The sequence below is a fragment of the Aythya marila genome (assembly GCF_965140915.1).
Source record: "Aythya marila genome assembly, chromosome: 20".
Classification (NCBI taxonomy): domain Eukaryota; kingdom Metazoa; phylum Chordata; class Aves; order Anseriformes; family Anatidae; genus Aythya; species Aythya marila.
In genome coordinates, this window is record NC_139061.1 from 3445192 (window position 1) to 3457985 (window position 12794).

Consider the following 12794-nt stretch of genomic DNA (forward strand, 5'->3'; position numbering starts at 1 on the left):
AGAAATCCTAAAGGCAGCCACAACACCAGGAAGGGACATTTACAAAAAGGAAACATCTGGGGCCACGGCTCAGGTTGCAGCCTTACATCAGGCAGGAGTTAGAACCTGAGCGACCCCAGAACATATTCATCTTGGCAGAAATGCAGTTTGCACAGAAATCTCAATGTGTTGTCCCATTTCTGCAGACCTCGCACACAAAACAGAAGCAATACCATGTCCTTATCCCCTTCATAAAGTGTATTTATTCCCAGTCCCACCACAGCACTGGAGGATATTTTGCGTGGCAGTGCTGGTGTAAATAAGCTCACAAGGACAGGAATGCAGGTAGGTGCCTAAGGATCCAAGGGGACTGCTCAAAGAAAGATGCCCAGGTCACACTTTTATCCCCCCAAAAAGCAAGCTTTGATGTTTCAGTGGGTGTTCAGAGCTCCCCAGGTATGGATGCAGGCAAACAGTTAACCCAGGCACCGTGTGTCCCGCCGGAGGGCAATAACAGCCCCGTGGGACCACACAGCTGCCTGCACGCACTGCTCGCTTTTCCCAGCTGCTGATATTCCCTGCGTAGAGCAGAGCCCAGCAGCAAGCAGACACCTGGGGTATGCTCAATGTAAACAGAGCATCGATAAACAGGAAACATCTACAAACCCCTGCAAGCACGGACGGCCCTTCCAGGGCTGAGGCTCAGCGCACAGAACTCAGGCAAACCTGCGAGAGGGAACGCTCATCCCCACACAGCAGCGCCTCCAGCTAGGCTTTGCTGCGAGGAGGAAAGCTGCAGATGCTGTTGTAAACTCCCTGTCCTGGCTGCTCTTTCCTAGGATGGGCCAAACTTTCAGCAGTACAAAATGAGACCCTTAATACGCGGCTGGCATCTGAAGGGTAACAAAGACAGCCCAAGCAAACAAGCTCGCAGTGACCCCGCGCTTGCTGACCCCAGGGTCAAACGATCACAAACGTTGTGCTTTCCGTCTGGGTCCCAGGGGAACTAAAATAAAGAGCATATGGACTTCATTAAAGCACTCTTAAGCCCAGAGACAGGGGGTGGGTAATGCTAAGTAAAGCCCTAAAAGAAACCACACAGACCGAGGAAATAAGCTTGCAAATTAAGATCCAGCAAGACCTATACCCTAGACCTGTGGTCATCCTCAGCACCTGGCAGCACTGAGATCCTAAGCGTGCTTCTCCCCTATAGCTGACCTAGGGGGTGAGCTGTGACATTTGCTCAGCCATCACCACTGCTCAGCCTGCATCACTGCTCCAGCTCTTCCAGAAAGAATGGGCCTGACGGATCAAGCCCAGCTCCTAGAAAGGCCAAAGAGCATAAAGGCTCTCAAAGCAGGACACTTCAAGCTTTGCTAAAGGTTTAATGCTAGGGGAAAGAAAAGCACCAGTGCTTCAGTGTTAATATGAAGAACTTGAAAGTTCTTGCTAAAACAGCTGCCTTAAAAGAGATTACTATTGACACTTCAGTTGTTATTAGACTCCAGAGTCAACACTTAAATCCGTGCAGCACAATTGCACCAGCTCATTTGTGGTTCCTGAAGGCATTACCCCCTAGCAGCTCACCAGGCTTGGTGAACCGGAGCTTTAACAGCCTGAGAAAGTTCGCCAGACTTCCCTGCTGCAGGGTATGCTCTAACTTCAGCCTCAGCAGCACCACTTGGCCAGAACAAGTCCCATAAAACTCAGCCCAGCACAGGAAGGGCAGCGACACAAATGCCATTCCCACCTGGAAAGCTCAGCAGTAGCTGCGTGCGGTGCTCCCAGAGGAGCCCAGCCAGCTTCCTGGGAGAAGGCTGTGTCGTTGTCCCTCAGCTGCCTTCTCTTGACTTTAGGGTCCTGCCCTGAAAGTTTCCTCAACCTCAAATATTCATTAACTTCTTATTTTGGCAGCTGCCTGTCCTCTCAATCCTTTAAAAAACAATACACCAAAAGGAGCTCCATTAGAGGGGATGGCTTTACATCCAAGAACCAAGTTCACATTAAAAACTGAAAAACAAACACAGATTATAAGGATGCTTAGGACTTGTGATCTTCAGTAAAGACTTTAAATAACAAGGATGGAAAAGGAAACATGGCTCCATCCAGGTGAGCCATAAAGACAACGACAAGTAGAAAATAAATGCTACCATTTTCATTTCAACCCCCACGAGCACAAGACAGTCAAGCAGCTAGATTAGGAGCCAGCAAGGTACACTTTAAAGTCAGTCTTTCATTTTAATAGCCAGGTATGGCTGTAGGGTTTTTATCACCAGCGTCTGTGACGTGTACTTACTCTCTCCCCTTTTCTATATATGTGAAGTAAATGAGAAACACAGCTTAGGTCCTGGTTTCACGCTCAGCAGAGTGTTGTAATCCCCAGATCTCACGCTGCTGACATGTTTGCGGCAGACACACGCGACGTGCCAAGCAGAACAGCAAGCTGAACTCTGCTGTCTGGGGGACTAAAAGCACAGAAGTTTTGGACGGGCTGTGTCTGAGTTCACAAAAGATCAAAGCTGTTTTTCTAGCCCTAGTGGAGCCCTAGGAATCTTTATTAGCTCTGTTCGTTAACGATCAAGATAGAGCTTACATTAGCTCTCACAAACACCTCTGTAAAACGGCTGGGATAACCTAACCCTTCAGCAGCGAAGCTGAAGCAAAGAAAGCCAGGAAGGCTGCCCCGGGGCTCAACAACCACTGCAGCAGAATTTAAAATCACATCTAGACTCACCGTAAGAGCAGACACCTTCAAAAACTGGCTTGGACGGGGAAAAAAAAAAAGAGGAGTTTGCTGGACTCTTTGTGCTGCATGGTGTTCCCTGTAAAGCCAAAATTTTAGTGCAAATTTGTTCATTTTAGGTGCCTGCCCAACAGGCAGGGCTGCCGAGCTGCAGTGATTACACCATCGCAGGGAAGCAGCAGAATTACAGGCTCCCAAGCAGAGCACAGCAGTCAGAAGCATTAGTAATTCTTTAGCATGAGGCTGAACAATTCGCAAAGAGTGTTTAAACAAAGAATGGCCAGAAAGATCACCTTCTTCATTACGGCCACACGGCAGGAACTTGGTATTTTACATGGCCTTCATTACCCACATATAAAATAATTACTAAGCCACCAATTTTCCTATGGTACAGCTAACAGGTCCTGTGCACTAAGTTTCCAGAGAAGTAACAAGTCAGTGGTCCAACCAAAGCCATTCTTCCAGGCTTCAGGTCTGGTGGACCCATTAATTACACGGCCACACAACAACCAAGCCCTGATCCTCCTGGCAACAACCAAGCCCTGATCCTCCTGGCCAGGTATCTTGGCACCAGCCCTTAAGAAGACAAAATGCAGCAATGAGTAACGTGTCTTTGATCCCAAGAGTATTCTAGAATAGCCTATGGCAGAAATCAGCTGGCAGTAGGCACTGGTGCTAGCTCGCAGCACTGCCCTCCAGGACCTGACAGCCGGAGTTGCCCCCTCCTAGGGCAGCTCAGAGGAAAGCCACCCCGGTGTCCACAACTCCCGAGGTCTCCTCAGCCCATGAGCACCAAACAGCTGGTCTCTGCCTGTGTCTGAATTAGAAAAGCCTTCCTGTTCTGGCCGGACCCACCAACTCAGCACAAACAAGTTCCAAGAGAAGTTGCTAAAGCAGAGCTACTGATCTTAGGTACAAAGCTGAGCACAGAGTTACAGCAGAGGAATGAGAGAAACCAAATGCAGATTGATTTTTTCTGCTCCAACCCACCTTTCAGCAGGTCCCTGGTGAGTCTGAGCAAGAAGCCACGGGGACTGTCCGAGCGTCCCTGCTGGGCGTTGAACCCAGCAGCATGAAGCTCTCTCCCCCCATTGCCCAGGGGATCGCTGCCTCTCTTTGCTGCTCTGTCCAGCACAAACCCTGCTTGCAGGACAGGACTGCAACAGCTCCTCCCTCCCTCTCACACGTACCACAGGCTCTGAGGTATAACACGCACCATGTGGGATCTCTTCCACTCGGGCTTTCCAGCTTTACAACCCTATTGTGCTCGTCAGCCAGCTCATTCTTTGCAGTTTAAATGGTCTTCCTGTAGGTCACAGCTTTCAGGGCCGAACAACAATTTATAAATCAAAGTCAAGCACGGCACCCAGTAAACGCACATCTTATCCAACCCTAAATCTCTGCTTCCCCTTCAGCTTTTGTTAAGCCCACACGTGACAGGTCAGTAACACGTACAGCAGACCCGGCCCTTGGGGCCTTTCTGCAAACTCCTCGTGTCTGGTTAGGGACCAGCACCAACAGGGCACCCCAATGGTTCAGCCACCAGCACTTCAGGAGCCAGACAAATTCCTCTGAGCTGGGAACTGAAGAGGCTAAAGGATTAAACTGAGGCTCCAGCCTGCTCACACGGCTCTTGTCACAGTGTCAATGAAAGCCCCGTGTCTGAAGCCCCTGGGAACACAAGGACTCCTGCGAGCACTCCTGAGAGGTGGGCACATCCAGCTCTTGGAAGCGCCTGCCGTAGCAAGGCAGCTCTGTACAGGTACAGGAGCGAGAAACCCCTTGCAAACAGAAAAGTTGAGAAGTGAAAGTTGAAGGATTGGAGCAATCACCCTGCAGCACCAGCAGGAATAACCCTCAGTGCAGGATCCCTGAAGAGACACAGCCTCGTGCCACGTTTGGGAGCCATCCCCATCCAACAAGACCAGGCATCCTCTCGCTCCCTCCGTGCCTTTCGACCTCCCGCAGCACTCCAGTTGCTCATTTCTTATCACTGGGTAATGGGAACAAAAGGGAGAAAGGAAACTTGTTTCGGAAGGGGAGGAGGGAAGAGGAAAATAGTTTAGCATGAGAAGCGGTGCACAGCGAGTGTTACCCACGTATTTCCTACTCCCTGCAGAAACCTTTTGTGATCTCGCTGCTCCTGAGATGCATGCCAGGCACCCTGACTGCCAAAGGAATCAGAAATTCAACAGCCTATTGTGTTGCCATGGGAATCAGGAGACAGGCAGTTAATTGATAAAATGGAGGCACATTACATCTAAATGAAGACAAAAAGAAAAGATATACCAGAGTAGTGTCTTATGCCAGGAAGGGAGGGCAGAAGAAAACCCACGATATTTACAAAAGAGCTTTACAACACCCTTAGGAAAGGTCTCTTCCCTTCTTCATTTTAATTTTCAGAGTTTTTTTTTTGGTGGTTGTTGATTTTTTTTTTTGTTTGATTTAAACCACAGTGCAAAGAAATAGGTCTGTACCTAGTACATCACCAGTTTCGCCTGATACAGGGTGCATACAACTCTCCATGCCCATCTGACAGGAGCTATTTCCTCTCCTGGCTGCAGCCCACCACCGATGCTATAGGTACAGCTAAGTGGTGATGGGGCAGCTTGCCCTGTGGCTAGCAAGCACCTGACATTTGCCAGCCCTGCAACCAAACCAAGGGGCCAGAAAGCTTCAGGGCCAGCTCTGCTCCTGCCCAGTCTGGGCAGTCCCATGACCACAGGACCGTAAGGCTCATGTGAAGCCAAGGCAGATTTTGTCAGCTGGAAAGCCCTGCAGCTGGCCACAGGGGTGCCAGCTGGAAGGAATAATTTATGTTTTCACTGCTGCAAGGATTATGCAAGAGCTTGAGACACAAGAGCTTAGCGCCTGGCTCGCTGCTGGGCTCGAGGCTCAGCTGCCAGGGGGATCTGGTCTCACTGGGGTGCCCGGCACTGCCCCTGTGCTCAGGACACCGAACACTTGGGATGGACGACACGCTTCTGGTAAAACTGCAGCCCTCCACTATCAGCCAGAGCTGTAGGACAGCATCTCTACAGGCAAGTAGCTGCCAACTCCCAGCAATTTGGGCTTTACCCCTTGCTTTTTACACTGCAGGCACCGGTTCCTGTGAGCCTCTCTCTGGGTCTGTGATACCACTTCACCTCCAAGCACAACGCTACAGAAATTCCCTAACCGATGGTCACAGCAGAGCTGATTAGAGCTTCCCATACAGAGAGGGGAACAAAAAAGGACAATCCACAGCATCGGCTTTCAAAGAGGCAAGCCTCGGTCCCTGTTGAATACCGTATCTGGTCTACCAGACAGGAGACGAGAGGCACAACCTGCTGCACCTCCGGGAGCTGCCATCTGTGTGGGCAGAGGCACGGCTTCAGCTGGCAGCCTCAGCAGCAGCTGGGGGGCTGGTGGGGTCTCCTGAGGGAGGAGGGCTGCCTGCTGCCTTCACGCTGCTCGGGGGCTGAGGCCTCACGGATTTCCAGGTTCCCACAGAGGAATCGGAGCTTCTCGAAGCTGCTTGGATTCCACAGAAATGCTGTTGTTGGCAGCCGAGTGAAAGCCAGCCCTCGCTGCTCTACCCAAACTCAAATCGTTGAAGCAGCTGTTTTCTGCAAGATTTATCGTGGCCTTTTCAGGCTGTGGGATAATGCAGAAAGAGAGAGGGGATAGGTGACCGCTAGAGAAAGCGATGCTTTGCGGGGAGTAGCTGAGTGCCTGGCAGCACATTGTGGGAGGAAGCAGCCCCAGAGATTTATGGCTGACTTGGAAACAACGACTGAAAGCTCTCCAAGTTCAGAGCTGAAAGGTTGGGCCCGTAACGGCCCATCTCGTGGGACACGAATGTAATGACTGGCACGGAGATGAACTCCGCACCTGGCACCCTGGAAATCTATTGCCCCTGCAGGTCCCTGGAACAAGCCCCACGGTGTGGATCTGGTACAGCTTCAGCATCGCCAGCTCTGGCTACTCTGAAAAGAGCAATAATATCTAGAAAGAAACCTGACGGGAGGAGGAAGGGAAAGAAGACAATAAGAAACCAAACGAGAACTCAGTGAGCGCACAAATAAGAGCTACTGCAAAGGAGCTGTGCAGGGAATGCAAGGAGATGCCCATTGAGGCAGATATTTGCCTTTACAAGGCAGCTGGGAAGGGCACTGAACCTCAAACAGCCATCCTGAACAAAGGCTTTCTTATAAAGGTCCCATTCAAGAGAATGGCTGGTACGAAATCTGCTCCGCCACGGGCGAGACGTGCCTCCTTGGTGCCCGCCGCAGACGGGAGGGCTGGAGGACCCTGCGCTTTTACAGCTCTGCTGGATCAGATAACAGCAGGCTGGCTCAGTACAATTCTTGAAAGAAACTGTGACAAGATATTTATTATATCTCAGGGTTTTAAGTTTTTCATATAAACAGTGGTATTCAACACCATATGCAAAGCAGGTAGTGTTTGGCAGCACGGGGCAGGAGGGAGGTGAGCGCCTGGTAGAGAACACAGAAGATTTTTCACTGAGTGATAATTAGCTTGCAGCATATGGATGGATCTATTCATCAAGTACAGTCTTGTTTTTTTTTTTTTAAACACAATTATTATTTTTAAAAGCCATATTATTTCAACATTCATGCTTCAATCTGTTATCTAACATTTTCCAGCCTGAAAACAGGACCCATCTATCATACCTCTGGAACGGCATCCTGTTTTCCTGATAAATAACGAAAACAAAAATCCCACAATATTAAGGGTGTTTCAGCTTTGACAGAAGGAACGGAGCACCCATGCCTTTTTCCCCAGCCCGCGCCACCCCCAGCCTCTAGAAAAAAAAGTCACAGACCCATTTGAAAACCTAGGGCTACGCTGAAGCAATTGCTGGTGCGTTGCTGAATAATACAGATTTCATTCTTAAATAACGAATAAAATCACTAACTATGGAATATGCAACTTGGAAGCATTGTTCACTTTGTTGATTATAGCTTATTTTAACTACAGGGTATAGTTTCACATTTAAACAAGCCCTTAGCTATAAATTTTCAATAATTCTTTTCCCCCCAGCCTCTCAAATGGTCACCTCGCTCAGATCATCGCAAGCAAAATACTTCAGATTTACACTGAAGGAAAATAAGGGAACAGCCTGAGGTAGCACAGCGCTGTGATAACCCACGAGACAGCCCAGAGGGCCAGGAGACCAACTGGGGGGGGATGCACTTACTCGGAGCACGCGGGATGACCAGCCTTCAGGCAGCCCGAGCATCGCACCGCACATCGCCGCCTCTCCTCACGCGCACCTCGCTCTCCGGTTGCATCGCTGTAATCACGCCATATGGTCGGCTTCTTTTTTAAAAAAAAATCTAGCACAAAGCTAACTTCTTAGAGACTTTTCTATTCAACTAAGCGTAGACAAGCTTGGGAACGAGCTCAGGCTAACCCCGCCACGCCTGCAAAGCCCGGCACATGTGTACCCGCAGTTGTCTGTGATTCCTCAGGCTGTGGGAATTTGTACGGCACGAGCGTGGTTTAGGGGGTGCTGCTAGGGAAGCGAAGACAGCTGCTCTCAGTGAGCTGACCTGATGACAAAAAGGAAGAAAAGAGGCAGACACAGGTCTTTAATGAGGCACTTATAAATGATTTCCCAGGCAGAGCGCTGGCGCAGAGAGAGGAGCGGTCTCCGGACACCTCCTGAACTGGAGAAATTTATCTCGAGACCCCAACAGTGTGAAGAGCAGCCAAGCAAAGCACAGCGCTCTCTCTCCACTAGAAAAGCAATCAAGCAGCAGGGTTTTGAACTCAATTTGGAATTTCACAGCCTTTCTAAGTGTAGGATTTTTGCTCAGGCACCATTCCCACATAAAACCCACTCGGGTGGACTTTGCTGCTATTCCTAACCAGCCACAGCATTAACCGAGGGAGACGAGCAGCCAAGCAGCACATTGCTCAAGCAGGTGTACACAGAAAGGCCATCGGCTTGTTCACTCAAAAATGATGAAATTAGCTCACTGCCAATAAAATTTAGAAGGGAATGTACCAGAAAACAGCCTGGCTTATTCCACCAAGAGAGCAATTATTGTTATTACTTTACGGACTGGATCCAGACCAGGGGATCAGCCGCTCCAAGGCCAGCAGCCTGTGCAAGGACCGCGATGGAGATGCTGCTGCGTGTGTGTAACTCCAGAAATCCACCCACAGGACATCACCTGAGCAGCCACAGGGGTGCAGAGTGGCCATACCTCTGACAGTCAGGGGAAAGGAAAGCGAAATCACGGGGATAGAAGGAGAGCACCTTGTTCAGTGCCAGCTTTTTGCCTGGCCTGGCAGCTGTCGTGCTGTGCAGCTCCTACCTGTGCCCTGCTGCATTGCCAGCAGCACTTCAGAGACCCATGTGCCCCCAGCTCAAGCTTAAACCATCCTTGAATTCAAGCCAGGGGTACATTTCTGCAGCTGGAAGACAAGTCAGGAACACCACGGTGCCTTCACACACCTTCCCCAGCCCGAGTGGCGGGGCAGCATTCATTAGCTCCGTGCATTTCCAGGAATCCCAAGCGTGGCAGCTGGCTGCTCGGAGGAGGCGGCGCTGAGCAGAGCAGGAGCCAGAGCTTCATGGCATCTGCAGACCCTGCCCACGTCACTCAGCAGCATCGTGGGTGAGGAAAGGGGGCTAATTCCAGCTGTCATATTTTTCAACCGTAGCATGTAACCTACGTGAATACCAGATGGCATTGGGAGCGGTATTAAGCGTTTGCTGTTGTTGAGAATTAGATTGATCTGTCAAAATACACAAAATATTGCTCCGGGCTCTCAGGTAAGGTCACTGCCAAACTGCAGTGCTGCACAGCCTTGTGTGTCAGAACATGTCCCAGCACTGCCAGAGCTTTATTTTTATTTCTTAACACTATTACTCGAATCCTTACCAGCCCTGGGGAGTCACAGAAAACTCTGACAGAAAGGGAACGGCCATCTAAAAGTGACGAGACTTCCTGGTACCAGCCCGGCCAGCCCACAGGCTGCCCTGCTGCACTTCCCTATTAATTTATGACAATGTAAACAGAAGTAGACCCTACCGAAACAGAACTTTCTCCTTCCTACTTTCCCTTTCTACCACAAAGTACTTGAACTACCCAAAACGTGGCCCCCTTTACTGAGTGCAGATTAGGCTGTTGCCACAGCTCACACCAGCTAGGGCTGTAAAAGGAAACAAAAGGCAGGAAACTGAGCTGTGCTCTGGGCTGCGAAGGAAGATGGAGCTACACGCTGCTCAAACACGGGGGAGCTGCTGCCCAGGCCTCCTCTCCACCCCAGCGTGTTGGTTCGTTAACCATTCTGACAAATTAAGTCCTCCCTGTAAGAGAGCTGCCAAGTCCTAGGACAAGATCTCATGGCCAGCCCAGGGCCCTGCACAGCCATGCCATATTTACACAGAGGTTAAGGATTAACCAAAGTCTGTCTAAATGCTGTTGGTGTGGTATCACGCGGTGAAATAAAACTACCACTTTCACTTAAAATCAAAAGAAATGAACCAAAATAATTGTAGGCTCCGAGTGGAATGAACTCAAAAACACGATCCAAATGCTCTGAAATAAAAGAATAAGCTTAAAGAAAGCAGAGATACTGATTGTATGTGTGCAGTTTCCAGATTCAAAGGCCCTGGAAGATTATCAAAGGTGTCACAGCCAGAGAACAGGACAAGAGTTTGAGTTCAGTTTCCCCAGATGCAACTAAAGATACTGAACAGCAAGCTCTCCAAGCACTACCAAACTCCTTTTCTAGCGTCATCCAAGCCTCCTTCTTCAACATTTTAACTTTCAATAGCCTAGAAGTTGCCTGTTCTGAGCTTTTGCTCCCACTCATGCAGAAACTTCTTTGCATTACAGCTGGACAGCACACAGACCAGAACACAGCCTGCAGGATTTGGCTAGTGCAGCCCAGCTCCTGCCAGAGGAGAGCAGAACAAAGGAACTCCAAAAGCTCAGAGAAAACCCCACGCTTGCAGTTGCAATGGCAGCGATAGCTCCAGGAGGCACAACCGACTCTGAACTCCATCGGATCTCGGTGCCAGTGCAGGTAAGTTGAGGCCAGTGCCACACAAGGAGGTACAGGAGGTCCTTCCGCAGCCTGAGAGGGGAGAATTTTAATCATTACATGCAAGAATTCAGGCAAAACCCCAAAAGCTTAAAAGCTCACGCTCTCATTAAGCAAACACTCACGCTGCAGAGGAATAAGTAACACGTCCTGCCCTGAGATTTCTCTTTGCAAGAGCTCACCGCCTGCAGCCATACAAGCCACTTTCTCATGCCCTGTCTGAAGCTAGCCCTGAGGAAAGAGCGCAGAAATGTGACAAGTGACAAGCAACAGCGAGGGGAGGTACTGGGGAGCTCCTTATCAGCATGCTGAGAGGCTCGTTTTCACAGGAATCAGCTCTCCTGGAAGAGAGCAGAGTTAAGCCATTGTTAATTGAACCACCGGGATGGTCCCAGCACAAAGGCAAGCAACGTGCTGCTTGTTATCATACGTAGTTTGTCTCTCCTCCAGTAGAAACACAACAGCAATGCAGCTATACCTTCCTTCTCAACCCTCCACCTGATTTGCCCCCAAACCAGACATTTTAGGGGCCTTCTGCAGCATCCCCAGGACCCCAGAGGATCTATAGGAGAGGCAAAGACCAACATCTCGAGGTAAATACCAACATCTCTTAATTGCCAAACTTGCATAGAGCCCCAGGGCTGCACGCTGGGGAGGCACAGCTCTGACTCCCTGCTCACATCTCCCGTGCAGGTCACACGATGGGCTGGCCGTACGCAGAGCCACAGGACACAGGATCTGCTGGGCTGCTTGAGTTCTGCCTAATCTAATAAAATAGATATTTGAGAGCAGATTAACCCGAGACATCTACTTTATTCCACATATCTGGCTTAAAGAGCTAAGTATCCAATTCGATTTGTACACGAACAGGCACTATTTGCAGAAACTCCAAAGGATCTATTTGCAGCGGATGTCTCATCCCTTCCTTGGGAGCAAACACACACGGTCCCTCCAGGTACCACCCTGGCCATCTCTGAGCACATGGTAAGCTCCCAGTCCCAGTATCTCTGTCTTACTGGTCTGGAATATTCACATCTGAACCAACCCTCTCTTATGCCACTTCCTCAGAACTTCATCAGATGATTTCAGATGATCAGTTTTATGCTTTTATCACACACACTTTGCTAGGACAGAAAGTCACCATGCCACCAATCGTCTTTACCCCCTTTTTTAAAAAAAATATTTTTTTTTCCTCAAAACCACACCATCTCTTAACTGATTTTTTTTTTTTGTTCAAGGTCTGCATCGAGCCTTTCTAATTTCTGGCACTTCCTTTTTTTAAGCAAATACCTCCAAGCATAATACTCTGCAATCAGCAATTCTGTGAAATAAGCTACACAGCAATAAATACAGCTCTTATCATCTTCAGGGAATGGGAATTTCAACATGAAACCAGACAATCACACCCCAAGTACAGGGCTGAGATGTTTCCCTTCATGCTCAGTGACTGCATACTCCCTGTCAACTCACAGGTGTACCCATGTCTGCAGAGTTATCACCTTAGTAAGAACTAGAGGAAGCAGCATCACAGAGGGAAGCTGCTGCTCCTGGTGCCGGGACAGGGAGAGCAAAAGGCCACAAATCCCACTGGCCAGGATGCCCGGCCCACTTTCACCCCTGACTCACAGGATGACATGGGCTAAGACCCAGTTGTCTACGTTGTGTGTGTGTAAATACTGACCTACAGCAGAGCCCAGGCTTCACAGGAGGTGGAAAGCATTTGGAGCATCTATAACAGAGGAGGTTTCATGTGTGAATAGCAGTCCTATAATTACAGAAATTAGAATGACTTGCAGCTCGTGCTTGGTAGGAATTCATAAAGCAACTTGGGAATAGTCCCACTGCAGCAGTTAACTACTGCTTAACGGTCCCTGTGAATTAGAGCGCTGGCAGCACGCTAGATCAGACAAACCAATTCCCAAATTCTCTGGGTACGTTCATCTTTTAAGACTTAGTCACAGCAAAGTTCATCACCATCTTCCTTTGCAAGTATTTAAATCCCCAT

The 12794-nt window shown here is 49.3% G+C and overlaps 1 protein-coding gene across 1 annotated transcript in view; it reads right to left on the minus strand.

The window, feature by feature from the left end:
• The window catches only part of CLIP2 (CAP-Gly domain containing linker protein 2), an 80326-nt gene that overhangs the window by 41943 nt on the left and 25589 nt on the right, over positions 1-12794 (minus strand). The window lies entirely within an intron of this gene.